We start from the raw sequence: 15641 nt of genomic DNA, 5'->3' as shown, positions 1-15641 counted from the left end.
GAGAGAAATAGACTGACAGCAGTAAGGGGAATGGCTGATAACAGAGAGAAATAGATGGGTATTTCCTGAAGGAACTACAGATAGTGCTTTGGAATGGTGCCCGGGTTGCCCCAGCAAGACTTTCACACTTGGGTGCCCCTCAGGCGCTGGTTTGGTAGTTGTAGCCACTCTGGGTCCGATTTGTTGGGTGGGGCCCCTCAGGGGCCGATTTGGTGGGCGCTGTATACTGCGGGGCTCTGCGCTGTATACTGCAGGGCTCTGCGCTGTATACTGCGTGGCTCTGCGCTGTATGCTGCGCGGCTCTGCGCTGTATACTGCGGGGCTCTGCGCTGTATGCTGCGGGGCTCTGCGCTGTATGCTGCGCGGCTCCGCGCTGTATGCTGCGTGGCTCTGCGCTGTATACTGCGCGGCTCTGCGCTGTATACTGCGCGGCTCTGCGCTGTATGCTGCGCGGCTCTGCGCTGTATACTGTGGGGCTCTGCGCTGTATGCTGCGCGGCTCCGCGCTGTATGCTGCGTGGCTCTGCGCTGTATAATGCGCGGCTCTGCGCTGTGTACTGTAATAATAATAAGACTACAGATAGTGCTTTGAAATTGTGCTGTGCTGTCACTTTAAGAGCTGAAATTATCTGGCAAAACTGTGCTGGGGTCATGTACAGTTCGCAGATATTGGCATAGTAACTGGGCCTGACTGCGCATATCAATGAGCTAATCAGCCAGGTGGCAGGTACATTTCAAATTGCCTCAGAAACCCGGCCATTATAACCTATGGGAAAATTTCCCTATTGAAATGCATTACAATGAGGGGAAAAAACATTTTCAAACGCAAATTGCGCCAAAACTACAAATCCGATCGACACGAAAAATACTTAGCACACCTCTTGGGGACGCTGGCTTCGAAATGACACCTCACTGGAGTCTGTGAGTGAAGCGGTTCGGGCCGCATTACGTGCGGACTGAATAATAATAATAACTAGATGGGTATTTCCTGAAGGAACTACAGATAGTGCTTTGGAATGGTGCCCGGGCTGCCCCTGCAAGACTTTCACACTTGGGTGCCCCTCAGGCGGTCCGATTTGGTGGGTTGGGTCAATCTGGGTCTGATTTTGTGGGCGGGGTAAATCTAGGTCCGATTCGGTGGGCGGGGTCACTTTTGGTCCGATTCTGTGGGCGCGGCCACTCTGGGTCCGATTCGGTGGGCGGAGCCACTCTGGGTCCGATTTGGTGGGCGGGGCACCTTAGGGACCAATTTGGTGGGTGGGGTCACTCGGTCCGATTTGGTGGGCTGGGCACCTCAGGGTCTGATTTGGTGGGCTGGGCACCTCAGGGTCCGATTTGGTGGGTGGGGTCACTCTGGGTCCGATTTGGTGGGCGGGGTCACTCTGGGCCCGATTTGGTGGAAGGGGTCACTCTGGGTCCGATTTGGTGGAAGGGGTCACTCTGGGTCTGATTTGGTGGAAGGGGTCACTCTGGGTCCGATTTGGTGGGCGGAGCCACTCTGGGTCCGATTTGGTGGGCGGGGTCACTCTGGGTCTGATTTAGGGGGCGGGGTCACTCTGGGTCCGATTTGGTGGGCCGGGCCCCTCGGGGTCCGATTTGGTGGGCCGGGCCTCTCGGGTTCCGAATTGGTGAGCGGGGTAATCTACTATCTAATTATCTAAGGGCACTTCCGTCTTTCTGTCTCACAACACCGCTACGTCATCATCTCGTGAGACCGCAATGCACTCTTGGGACCGGAGCGCGCAACAAGCATCGGGTACCGGCCACTCCAGGTGCAACAAGCATCGTGTACCGGCCGCTCTAGGAGGTGCAACAACCATCAGATACCGGCCGCTCCAGGAGGTGAGTATGTAACTTTTTTATTTTAATTCTTTTTTTTTTTAACAGGGATATGCAGTATACTATGTGACTGGACAATATACTACGTGACTGGGCAGTATAACTACGTGGCTCTGCGCTGTATACTGCGTGGCTCTGTGCTGTATACTGCGTGGCTCTGCGCTGTATACTACGCGGCTCTGCGCTGTATACTACGCGGCTCTGCGCTGTATACTGCGTGGCTCTGCGCTGTGTACTGCGCGGCTCTGCGCTGTGTACTGCACGGCTCTGCGCTGTGTACTGCGCGGCTCTGCACTGTGTACTGCGCGTTCTGCGCTGTATACTGCGCGGCTCTGCGCTGTATACTGCGCAGCTCTGCGCAGCTCTGCGCTTTGTACTGCGCGGCTCTGCGCTATATACTGCGTGGCTCTTCGCTGTATACTACGCGGCTCTGCGCTGTGTACTGCGCGGCTCTGCGCTGTGTACTGCGCGTGTCCGTGCTGTGTACTGCGCGTGTCTGCGCTGTATACTGCGGGGCTCTGCACTGTATACTGCGGGGCTCTGCGCTGTATACTACGCGGCTCAGCGCTGTATACTGCGCGGCTCTGCGCTGCATACTGCGTGGCTCTACGCTGCGTACTGCGCGGCTCTGTGCTGTATACTGGGTGGCTCTGCGCTGTGTACTGCGCGGCTCTGTGCTGTGTACTGTGCGGCTCTGCACTGTGTACTGCGCGGCTCTGCGCTGTGTACTGCGCGGCTCTGCGCTGTGTACTGCGCGGCTATGCTCTTTATACTGTGCGGCTCTGCGCTCTGTACTGCGCGGCTCTGCGCTGTGTACTGCGCAGCTCTGCGCTGTATACTGCGCGGCTCTGCGCTGTGTACTGCGCGGCTCTGCGCTGTGTACTGCGCGGCTCTGCGCTGTGTACTGCTCGGCTCTGCGCTGTGTACTGCGCGGCTCTGCGCTGTGTACTGCGCGGCTCTGCGCTGTGTACTGCGCGGCTCTGCGCTGTGTACTGCACGGCTCTGCGCGGTATACTGCGCGGCTCTGCGCTTTATACTGTGCGGCTCTGCGCTCTGTACTGCACGGCTCTGCGCTGTCTACTGCGCGGCTCTGCGCTGTGTACTGCTCGGCTCTGCGCTGTGTACTGCGCGGCTCTCCGCTTTATACTGCGCGGCTCTGCGCTTTATACTGCGCGGCTTTGCGCTGTGTACTGCATGGCTCTGCGCTGTGTACTGCGCGGCTCTGCGCTGTGTACTGCACGGCTCTGCGCTGTGTACTGCACGGCTCTGCGCTTTATACTGCGCGGCTCTGCGCTGTGTACTGCACGGCTCTGCGCTGTGTACTGCGCGGCTCTGCGCTGTGTACTGCACGGCTCTGCGCTTTATACTGCGCGGCTCTGCGCTGTGTACTGCACGGCTCTGCGCTGTGTACTGCGCGGCTCTGCGCTGTGTACTGCGCGGCTCTGCGCTTTATACTGCGCGGCTCTGCGCTTTATACTGCGCGGCTCTGCGCTGTGTACTGCGCGGCTCTGCGCTGTGTACTGCGCGGCTCTGCGCTGTGTAGTGCACGGCTCTGCGCTTTATACTGCGCGGCTCTGCGCTGTGTACTGCACGGCTCTGCGCTCTGTACTGCGCGGCTCTGCGCTGTGTACTGCACGGCTCTGCGCTTTAAACTGCGCGGCTCTGCGCTGTGTACTGCACGGCTCTGCGCTGTGTACTGCGCGGCTCTGCGCTGTGTACTGCGCGGCTCTGCGCTTTATACTGCGCGGCTCTGCGCTGTGTACTGCGCGGCTCTGCGCTGTGTACTGCGCGGCTCTGCGCTGTGTACTGCGCGGCTCTGCGCTTTATACTGCGCGGCTCTGCGCTGTGTACTGCACGGCTCTGCGCTGTGTACTGCGCGGCTCTGCGCTGTGTACTGCACGGCTCTGCGCTTTATACTGCGCGGCTCTGCGCTGTGTACTGCACGGCTCTGCGCTGTGTACTGCGCGGCTCTGCGCTGTGTACTGCGCGGCTCTGCGCTTTATACTGCGCGGCTCTGCGCTGTGTACAGCGCGGCTCTGCGCTGTGTACTGCGCGGCTCTGCGCTGTGTACTGCGCGGCTCTGCGCTGTGTACTGCACGGCTCTGCACTGTATACTGCGTGGCTGTGCAATATACTACGTGGACATGCATATTCTAGAATACCCGATGAGTTAGAATCGGGCCACAGTCTAATAATCATAAGACTACGGATAGTGGTTTGGAATTGTGCTGTACTGTCACTTTAAGAGCTGATATTATCTGACAAAACTTGTGACCTGGTGAGCTGATGTAGATTTCATAGGCGTTGGCATAGTAACTGTGTCTGACTGCGCATATCAATGAGCTAATCAGCCAGGTGGCAGTTATTTTTAGAAATTGCCTCAGAAACCAGCCCATTATAAACGTATAGGAAAATTTCTCCATTGAAACGCATTGAAAGACTTTTTTCAAACACAAATTGCGCAAAAACTACAAATCCGATCGACACGAAAAATACTTAGCACACCTCTCAGGAACGCTGGCTTCGAAATGACACCTCACTGGAGTCTGTGAGTTTAGCGGTTCGGGCCGCATTACGTGCGGACTGAATAATAAGAATAAGAAGAAGTTTACCACGGTGGAATAACAGTATAGTGCTTTGTTCCAAAGCACTATAATAACTAGATGGGTATTTCCTGAAGGAACTACAGATAGTGCTTTGGAATGGTGCCCGGGCTGCCCCTGCAAGACTTTCACACTTGGGTGCCCCTCAGGCGCTGGCTTGGTAGTTGTAGCCCCTCAGGGTTGAGGCCACTCTGGGTCCGATTTGGTGGGCCGGGTCTCTCTGGGTCCGATTTGGTGGGCCGGGTCACTCTGGGTCCGATTTGGTGGGCCGGGTCACTCTGGGTCCGATTTGGTGGCCCGGGTCACTCTGGGTCCGATTTGGTGGCCCGGGTCACTCTGGGTCCGATTTGGTGGCCCGGGTCACTCTGGGTCCGATTTGGTGGCCCGGGTCACTCTGGGTCCGATTTGGTGGCCCGGGTCACTCTGGGTCCGATTTGGTGGCCCGGGTCACTCTGGGTCCGATTTGGTGGCCCGGGTCACTCTGGGTCCGATTTGGTGGCCCGGGTCACTCTGGGTCCGATTTGGTGGCCCGGGTCACTCTGGGTCCGATTTGGTGGCCCGGGTCACTCTGGGTCCGATTTGGTGGCCCGGGTCACTCTGGGTCCGATTTGGTGGCCCGGGTCACTCTGGGTCCGATTTGGTGGCCCGGGTCACTCTGGGTCCGATTTGGTGGCCCGGGTCACTCTGGGTCCGATTTGGTGGCCCGGGTCACTCTGGGTCCGATTTGGTGGCCCGGGTCACTCTGGGTCCGATTTGGTGGCCCGGGTCACTCTGGGTCCGATTTGGTGGCCCGGGTCACTCTGGGTCCGATTTGGTGGCCCGGGTCCCTCTGGGTCCGATTTGGTGGGCCGGGTCACTCTGGGTCCGAGTTGGTGGGCCGGGTCACTCTGGGTCCGATTTGGTGGGCGGGGCACCTCAGGGACCGATTTGGTGGGCGGGGCACCTCAGGGACCGATTTGGTGGGCGGGGTCACTCAGGGTCCGATTTGGTGGACAGGGTCACTCAGGGTCCGATTTGATAGGCGGGGTCACTCTGGGTTCGATTTGGTGGGCCGGGTCACTCTGGGTCCGATTTGGTGGGCCGGGTCACTCTGGGTCCGATTTGGTGGGCCGGGTCACTCTGGGTCCGATTTGGTGGGCCGGCTCACTCTGGGTCCGATTTGGTGGGCCGGCTCACTCTGGGTCCGATTTGGTGGGCCGGGTCACTCTGGGTCCGATTTGGTGGGCCGGGTCACTCTGGGTCCGATTTGGTGGGCCGGGTCACTCTGGGTCCGATTTGGTGGGCCGGGTCACTCTGGGTCCGATTTGGTGGGCCGGGTCACTCTGACTGACAGCAGGATAAGGGAATGGCTGATAACAGAGAATAGACTGACAGCAGGACGGGGAATGGCTGATAACAGAGAGAATAGACTGACAGCAGGACAGGGGAATGGCTGATAACAGAGAGAAATAGACTGACAGCAGTACGGGGAATGGCTGATAACAGAGAGAAATAGACTGACAGCAGGACAGGGGAATGACTGATAACAGAGAGGAGCTGATATTATCTGACTGACAAAACCTGTTTCCTAGTGGGCTCCTAGGCGTTGGCATAGTAACTGGATCTGACTGCGCATATCAATGAGCTAATCAGCCAGGTGGCAGTTGGCAGTTATTTTTAGAAATTGCCTCAGAAACCAGGCCATTATACCCTACGAGGAAATTTCCCTATTGAAACGCATTGAGACAATGCTTTCCAATGAGGGGAAAACAATTTTCAAATGCAAACTGCACCAAAACTACAAATACGATCGACACGAAAAATACTTAGCACACCTCTCGTGGACGCTGGCTCCGAAACGACGCCTCAATGGAGTCTGTGCGTGCAGTGGTTCGGGCAGCATTAATTGCAGAAAAAAGCCTAATAATAATAACGTTCGGATTACAATAATAATACTAGATGGGTATTTCCTGAAGGAACTACAGATAGTGCTTTGGAATGGTGCCCGGGCTGCCCCTGCAAGACTTTCACACTTGGGTGCCCCTCAGATGCTGGTTTGGTAGTTGTAGCCCCTCAGGGTTGAGGATTTGGTGGGCGGGGCCACTCTGGGTCCGATTTGGGGGGTGGAGCCACTCTGGGTCCGATTTGGTGGGCTGGGTCACTCTGGGTCCGATTTGGTGGGCCGGGCCACTATGGGTCCAATTTGGTGAGCCAGGCCACTATGGGTCCAATTTGGTGGCCGGGGTCACTCTGGGTCCGATTTGGTGGCCCGGGTCACTCTGGGTCCGATTTGGTGGCTCGGGTCACTCTGGGTCTGATTTGGTGGCCCGGGTCACTCTGGGTCCGATTTGGTGGCCCGGGTCACTCTGGGTCCGATTTGGTGGCCCGGGTCACTCTGGGTCCGATTTGGTGGCCCGGGTCACTCTGGGTCCGATTTGGTGGCCCGGGTCACTCTGGGTCCGATTTGGTGGGCCGGGTCACTCTGGGTCCGATTTGGTGGGCCGGGTCACTCTGGGTCCGGTTTGGTGGGCCGGGTCACTCTGGGTCCGATTTGGTGGCCCGGGTCACTCTGGGTCCGATTTGGTGGGCCGGGTCACTCTGGGTCCGATTTGGTGGGCCGGGTCACTCTGGGTCCGATTTGGTGGGCCGGGTCACTCTGGGTCCGGTTTGGTGGGCCGGGTCACTCTGGGTCCGGTTTGGTGGGCCGGGTCACTCTGGGTCCGGTTTGGTGGGCCGGGTCACTCTGGGTCCGATTTGGTGGGCCGGGTCACTCTGGGTCCGATTTGGTGGGCCGGGTCACTCTGGGTCCGATTTGGTGGGCCGGGTCACTCTGGGTCCGATTTGGTGGGCCAGGTCACTCTGGGTCCGATTTGGTGGGCCGGGTCACTCTGACTGACAGCAGGATAAGGGAATGGCTGATAACAGAGAATAGACTGACAGCAGGACAAGGGAATGGCTGATAACAGAGAGAATAGACTGACAGCAGGACAGGGGAATTGCTGATAGAGAGAAATAGACTGACATCAGGACGGGGAATGGCTGATAACAGAGAAAAATAGACTGACTGCAGTACGGGGAATGGCTGATAACAGAGAGAAATAGACTGACAGCAGGACGGGGAATGGCTGATAACAGAGAGAATAGACTGACAGCAGGACAGGGAATGGCTGATAACAGAGAGAATAGACTGACAGCAGGACAGGGGAATGGCTGATAACAGAGAGAAATAGACTGACAGCAGTACGGGGAATGGCTGATAACAGAGAGAAATAGATGGGTATTTCCTGAAGGAACTACAGATAGTGCTTTGGAATGGTGCCCGGGCTGCCCCAGCAAGACTTTCACACTTGGGTGCCCCTCAGGCGCTGGTTTGGTAGTTGTAGCCACTCTGGGTCCGATTTGGTGGGTGGGGCCCCTCAGGGGCCGATTTGGTGGGCGCTGTATACTGCGCGGCTCTGCGTTGTATACTGCGCGGCTCTGCGCTGTATACTGCGGGCCTCTGCGCTGTATACTGCGCGGCTCTGCGCTGTATGCTGCGCGGCTCTGCGCTGTATGCTGCGGGGCTCTGCGCTGTATGCTGCGGAGCTCTGCGCTGTATACTGCGCGGCTCTGCGCTGTATGCTGCGGGGCTCTGCGCTGTATGCTGCGGGGCTCCGCGCTGTATGCTGCGCGGCTCCACGCTGTATGCTGCGGGGCTCCGCGCTGTATGCTGCGCGTCTCCGCGCTGTATGCTGCGCGGCTCCGCGCTGTATGCTGCGCGGCTCCGCGCTGTATAATGCGCGGCTCTGCGCTGTATGCTGCGGGGCTCCGCGCTGTATAATGCGCGGCTCTGCGCTGTATGCTGCGGGGCTCTGCGCTGTATACTGTAATAATAATAAGACTACAGATAGTGCTTTGAAATTGTGCTGTGCTGTCACTTTAAGAGCTGATATTATCTGACAAAACTGTGGCCTGGTAGGCGTTGGCATAGTAACTGTGTCTGACTGCGCATATCAATGAGCTAATCAACCAGGTGGCATTTGGCAGTTAAGTTATTTTTAGAAATTGCCTCAGAAACCAGCCCATTTTAAACGTAGAGGAAAATTTCCCTATTGAAATGCATTACAATGAGGGGAAAAAACATTTTCAAACGCAAATTGCGCCAAAACTACAAATCCGATCGACACGAAAAATACTTAGCACACCTCTTGGGGACGCTGGCTTCGAAATGACACCTCACTGGAGTCTGTGACTGAAGCGGTTCGGGCCGCATTACGTGCGGACTGAATAATAATAACTAGATGGGTATTTCCTGAAGGAACTACAGATAGTGCTTTGGAATGGTGCCCGGGCTGCCCCTGCAAGACTTTCACACTTGGGTGCCCCTCAGGCGCTGGTTTGGTAGTTGTAGCCCCTCAGGGTTGAGGCTTGGTGGGCCGGGTCACTCTGGGTCCGATTTGGTGGGCCGGGTCACTCTGGGTCCCATTTGGTGGGCCGGGTCACTCTGGGTCCCATTTGGTGGGCCGGGTCACTCTGGGTCCCATTTGGTGGGCCGGGTCACTCTGGGTCCGATTTGGTGGGCCGGGTCACTCTGGGTCCCATTTGGTGGGCCGGGTCACTCTGGGTCCCATTTGGTGGGCCGGGTCACTCTGGGTCCCATTTGGTGGGCCGGGTCACTCTGGGTCCGATTTGGTGGGCCGGGTCACTCTGGGTCCGATTTGGTGGGCCGGGTCACTCTGGGTCCCATTTGGTGGGCCGGGTCACTCTGGGTCCCATTTGGTGGCCCGGGTCACTCTGGGTCGGATTTGGTGGCCCGGGTCACTCTGGGTCCGATTTGGTGGCCCGGGTCACTCTGGGTCCGATTTGGTGGGCCGGGTCACTCTGGGTCCGATTTGGTGGGCCAGGCCACTCTGGGTCCGATTTGGTGGCCCGGGTCACTCCGGGTCCGATTTGGTGGCCCGGGTCACTCCGGGTCCGATTTGGTGGGCCGGGTCACTCCGGGTCCGATTTGGTGGCCCGGGTCACTCCGGGTCCGATTTGGTGGGCCGGGTCATTCTGGGTCCGATTTGGTGGCCCGGGTCACTCTGGGTCCGATTTGGTGGCCCGGGTCACTCCGGGTCCGATTTGGTGGGCCGGGTCATTCTGGGTCCGATTTGGTGGCCCGGGTCACTCTGGGTCCGATTTGGTGGGCCGGGTCACTCTGGGTCCGATTTGGTGGCCTGGGTCACTCTGGGTCCGATTTGGTGGGCCGGGTCACTCTGGGTCCGATTTGGTGGGCTGGGTCACTCTGGGTCCGATTTGGTGGGCCGGGTCACTCTGGGTCCGATTTGGTGGGCCGGGTCACTCTGGGTCCGATTTGGTGGGCCGGGTCACTCTGGGTCCGGTTTGGTGGGCCGGGTCACTCTGGGTCCGGTTTGGTGGGCCGGGTCACTCTGGGTCCGGTTTGGTGGGCCGGGTCACTCTGGGTCCGATTTGGTGGGCCGGGTCACTCTGGGTCCGATTTGGTGGGCCGGGTCACTCTGGGTCCGATTTGGTGGGCCGGGTCACTCTGGGTCCGATTTGGTGGGCCGGGTCACTCTGGGTCCGATTTGGTGGGCCGGGTCACTCTGGGTCCGATTTGGTGGGCCGGGTCACTCTGGGTCCGATTTGGTGGGCCAGGTCACTCTGACTGACAGCAGGATAAGGGAATGGCTGATAACAGAGAATAGACTGACAGCAGGACAAGGGAATGGCTGATAACAGAGAGAATAGACTGACAGCAGGACAGGGGAATTGCTGATAGAGAGAAATAGACTGACATCAGGACGGGGAATGGCTGATAACAGAGAAAAATAGACTGACTGCAGTACGGGGAATGGCTGATAACAGAGAGAAATAGACTGACAGCAGGACGGGGAATGGCTGATAACAGAGAGAATAGACTGACAGCAGGACAGGGAATGGCTGATAACAGAGAGAATAGACTGACAGCAGGACAGGGGAATGGCTGATAACAGAGAGAAATAGACTGACAGCAGTACTGGGAATGGCTGATAACAGAGAGAAATAGATGGGTATTTCCTGAAGGAACTACAGATAGTGCTTTGGAATGGTGCCCGGGCTGCCCCAGCAAGACTTTCACACTTGGGTGCCCCTCAGGCGCTGGTTTGGTAGTTGTAGCCACTCTGGGTCCGATTTGGTGGGTGGGGCCCCTCAGGGGCCGATTTGGTGGGCGCTGTATACTGCGCGGCTCTGCGTTGTATACTGCGCGGCTCTGCGCTGTATACTGCGCGGCTCTGCGCTGTATGCTGCGCGGCTCTGCGCTGTATGCTGCGGGGCTCTGCGCTGTATGCTGCGGGGCTCTGCGCTGTATACTGCGCGGCTCTGCGCTGTATGCTGCGGGGCTCCGCGCTGTATGCTGCGGGGCTCCGCGCTGTATGCTGCGCGTCTCCGCGCTGTATGCTGCGCGGCTCCGCGCTGTATGCTGCGCGGCTCCGCGCTGTATAATGCGCGGCTCCGCGCTGTATGCTGCGGGGCTCTGCGCTGTATGCTGCGCGGCTCTGCGCTGTATGCTGCGGGGCTCTGCGCTGTATGCTGCGGGGCTCCGCGCTGTATGCTGCGCGGCTCCGCGCTGTATGCTGCGGGGCTCCGCGCTGTATGCTGCGCGGCTCCGCGCTGTATGCTGCGCGGCTCCGCGCTGTATGCTGCGCGGCTCCGCGCTGTATAATGCGCGGCTCTGCGCTGTATGCTGCGGGGCTCCGCGCTGTATAATGCGCGGCTCTGCGCTGTATGCTGCGGGGCTCTGCGCTGTATACTGTAATAATAATAAGACTACAGATAGTGCTTTGAAATTGTGCTGTGCTGTCACTTTAAGAGCTGATATTATCTGACAAAACTGTGGCCTGGTAGGCGTTGGCATAGTAACTGTGTCTGACTGCGCATATCAATGAGCTAATCAACCAGGTGGCATTTGGCAGTTAAGTTATTTTTAGAAATTGCCTCAGAAGCCAGCCCATTTTAAACGTATAGGAAAATTTCCCTATTGAAATGCATTACAATGAGGGGAAAAAACATTTTCAAACGCAAATTGCGCCAAAACTACAAATCCGATCGACACGAAAAATACTTAGCACACCTCTTGGGGACGCTGGCTTCGAAATGACACCTCACTGGAGTCTGTGAGTGAAGCGGTTCGGGCCGCATTACGTGCGGACTGAATAATAATAATAACTAGATGGGTATTTCCTGAAGGAACTACAGATAGTGCTTTGGAATGGTGCCCGGGCTGCCCCTGCAAGACTTTCACACTTGGGTGCCCCTCAGGCGCTGGTTTGGTAGTTGTAGCCCCTCAGGGTTGAGCTTAACCCCTGGGGACCTGCTGAGGCCACTTGCGCCTCCTAGGGCCCATTTTTTGATCTTCAGAAAATGTAAGAGCAAATTAAAAATGGAAATTGCAGATCTGACATCGGCCAACATGTGGAAGATCCCCAGAACATATAAGGTGAAGTTTAAATGTGTCAAGATTAGGGTTGAGCTGAACCGTTCCCTGAGGTTCGTTATTAGTAGCGAATCTTGTGTGTTTGTATTCACTTTTGGTGCATACGAACACACGCTGAAAGTTCGTTCCCCCCAATTTTTTTTTTTTCTGTCATCTTACCTGTCGGCGGCGTGGGGTCAGCAGAGCAGGTTTCCAGGATCAGCACCATTCACAGGTCCCGGCATCAGCACCATCAGCAGCTCCCGGCATCATCACCATCGGCAGGTCCTGGCCTCATCACCATCGGCAGGTCCCAGCATCATCGGCATGTCCCAACATCAGCACCATCGGGAAGGTCTCGGCATCAGCACCATCGGCAGGTCCCGGCATCAGCACCATCGGCAGGTCACAGCATCATCATCATCGGCAGGTCCCACAGCATCGGAGTAGCAGGTCCCGGCATCAGCAGCATGTGAGATGACAGCGAAAGAGCAGGTCCCGGCATCAGTGGAGTCAATGGGTTAAGAGCAGGGACTCTTCCGGAGCTCTGGAGTCCCTGCTCGTAACCCATTGACTCCACCGCCTATGCCGCTATGCATATGCATATGCGTACACATAAGACAATATGCGTACGTATATGAGAGAATATGTGTACGCATATTAGCGAATATATGTACGCATATTAGCGAATATGCATACGTACAGTATATACGCACTTTTTCCCCTATTGCGTATGTTCGTATTCGTGTGTATTAGTATTCAGATTCGTACAAAAAAAAGTTAGTATTTGGAAATGGTTCCAACTAACGGCAAAAAGACGGTTTCGGCTCATCCCTAGTCAAGATCACTAGCAATATCGTCTGCCAAAAGCGGCTACCAAAGATCTAGCAATCAGATTTCTCTAAGCTTAAACTTGGTCGAGAACCGGGCACCAAGCAATCATTTGCTCATCTCTATCTGCTAGCAGATGATATTGCAACCAATATTGTATTGTGTAAAGCCCACCATGCAAAATTCTCACATTCATTTGTTTGTCTACTTTTTTGTACCACAATGATTGTATATGAGGTCTTGGTTAGTATTCTGCCCAAATTTCAGTTTTTAAAAACGTAATTTATGCAAAATGCAACTCTTAAAAAAAAAAAAGTAGCTGAAAATTTGTGCAGCAATACGTAAGCTCGCAAGCCACGTCAAGGCTCCTCATCTTCTTGCGAGTCCTAACTAACTAAAAAAAATAAAAGGGGAGACTATCTAAGCTAGGGTGGTCAAAATTTAGAGTAGCCAATGTACATTTGGCTTTGCGAATAAAAAAAAAAAGTTTGATTGCAAAAAATTCTTTTTTTTTTTTTTTTTTTACATTTTACTCCTTTTATTTGCATTTAGCAGAGGAGCCATTAATAATGGCGTGTATTATAGGACAGGAGCTGCGTCTCTAGTATCAGGACCCCTGTGGAGCCTGAGCTCCGGGAGACAAATCGTCCTCCTATTGTAAGACAGAAGAGACACAACTCGATGATACAGAGAAAGGCGAAGAAAACCCCCGGAGATCCGAGTCTCAGGGGGGAAAGAAAATTCCTTCCTGACCCCAAATATGGCGGTCAGTTCAGGGTCTGTCATGTTTCGTTTTTCTGCCCTGTGGGTGTCCAGCTACAGGAAACTACAAAGAGGCGAATATTGAGACGAAGCTAACAGAAAAACGAAGCATAATGGAGTCTTCATCACCCTGCATCATATCTATCCTCCTACCTAGCGCTAACCCCGCTCCTAAAAGCTTACAATCTAAAGTGATGATCAGTTCAGGTTCTTACACGTTTTGTCTTCCGCCATGTGTAGGCGCCATCTCGGTTGTCCTCTTGGGTGTCCGTCTTCTATACAGAAAACTGCAAAGAGACGGACCCCGAAATGGAGCCGACAGAATCGAAAACTTTATGAAAGAAGCGTCAGTAGTAGCCCATGCTAGCCAGAGAACATGACTAGTGGTGATGCATGCCCACATATGCCACACGTGATCCTGCAAAGCAAATCAGTTATAACCCCTTCCCCAAGTGTGGTGATGATAGGTGCAGGTTCTTTGAAAGAAGAGTCAGTTCCCCATGCTAGCCAGAGAACCCAACTAGTGGAGATGCAAGCCGTCCGCTTGCAATAAAACTATCTCATGCAAGTGGCATGCATGCCTTCAGTAAATGCCACTACATCATAGAAGTACAGTGTGATATATGCACGATATAGGTGCCGCGATTACATGCATTAGATACATGCTTGTGCTTGCATGCAAGTGCATGTTTGTGCTTCACACATAAGGTGTATGGGGTGCACGCAACTTGCACTTTCCTGCCTTCTGTGCATGTCACTAACGCCGAACAAAGGATGATACATGGTCTAACAAAGTATGATACAAAAATATATACTTTATTGATAACAATAAAGCCAAGTGCAAGGAAGGGAATAATAATGGCTATACAGGGGAGATTCTGTGCATGTCGCGGTATACACTTAATGTGAGGGTGCTCGGACTTTCCTGCCTTCTGTCCAAACACTTGCACCCCATGCCTTCAGTACATGTTTGCTCTGCATATATCCTGAGCATGCTTGCGCTGCATATATCGTGTGCATGCTTGTGATGCACGCCTGCGATGCGTGCTTGCGATATGTGTCTGATAGAAGTGTGAAGCATTTCTTCAGGCATGCAAACAATTGACACGAGAAGACTTGAGAGATATGTGTGACAGGTGGGCAATGACATGTATAATAAATTTGGGTGATAGACGTGTAATAGAGATGGGTGAAAGATTGTTAACATGTTCCCCACTTGACTGACCAAAATATGTCTGCTCTGTTTCCTCTCTAGCCCCCCCCCCATCTCTAGTGTGTGTAAACCCATTGAAATCAATGGGGTGCATTTTTTTAGTGCAAATTCGCACTAATAAAACACGTGTGTAGGAGCCATAACTCAGCTTCATACATATGTATATTATATGTTCCATACCAGGGATACCGCGTCTCCCTAGATGTCACATACCGGGGATAAATCTTCTCCCAATCTTGGCTAGGTCCCCACAGATTGCCTCCCCGCATTCGATTTTTACCTACAAATTTGCACACACTCTTATTTTGACCCCTTATGCTGAAGAACGCCCTGTGTCCATCCAGTTCAGCCTATTTTAGTGTACCTATCCTGCAGTGTTGATCCAAAGGAAGGCAAAAAACCCCATGAGGTAGCAGCCAATTTTCCACATAGGGAAAAAATTCCTTCCCGACTCCAAATATGGCAGTCAGATTAAATCCCTGGATCAACAACTATTCTGTAAAATGTAGTTATTTATAACATAATATTGTTACTCACAGAAAAGAATCCATACCTTACTTGTAAAACTAAAAAAAATAATAATAAAACCCATATTCCACTGGGTCCTGAGTCAAATACACGAAAAAAGGACTGCTGTATACCTGATATAGTCTCAGGTAAATAGAGAACTAGTAAAGACAAAATAAACTACAGCAGTATAAGTAAACTTAAAAGGACTGCTGTATACCTGATATAGTCTCAGGTAAATAGAGAACTAGTAAAGACAAAATAAACTACAGCAGTATAAGGCTACTTTCACACTAGCGTTAACTGCATTACGTTTCAAAACGTCTTTTTTCAGAAAAAACGCATCCAGCAAAACTTTTTGCTGGATGCGTTTTTTTCCCATAGACTTGTATTGGCGACGTATGGCGACGGATTGGCATACGTCGTGTACGTTTTACGACGGATGCGTCGAAATTTGGCGACACGTCGTCTCA

Source organism: Ranitomeya variabilis, chromosome 2, assembly GCF_051348905.1.
Source record: "Ranitomeya variabilis isolate aRanVar5 chromosome 2, aRanVar5.hap1, whole genome shotgun sequence".
Taxonomy (NCBI): Eukaryota; Metazoa; Chordata; class Amphibia; order Anura; family Dendrobatidae; genus Ranitomeya; species Ranitomeya variabilis.
The sequence above is the reverse complement of the archived record's forward strand: the minus strand, read 5'-3'. Positions refer to the sequence as shown.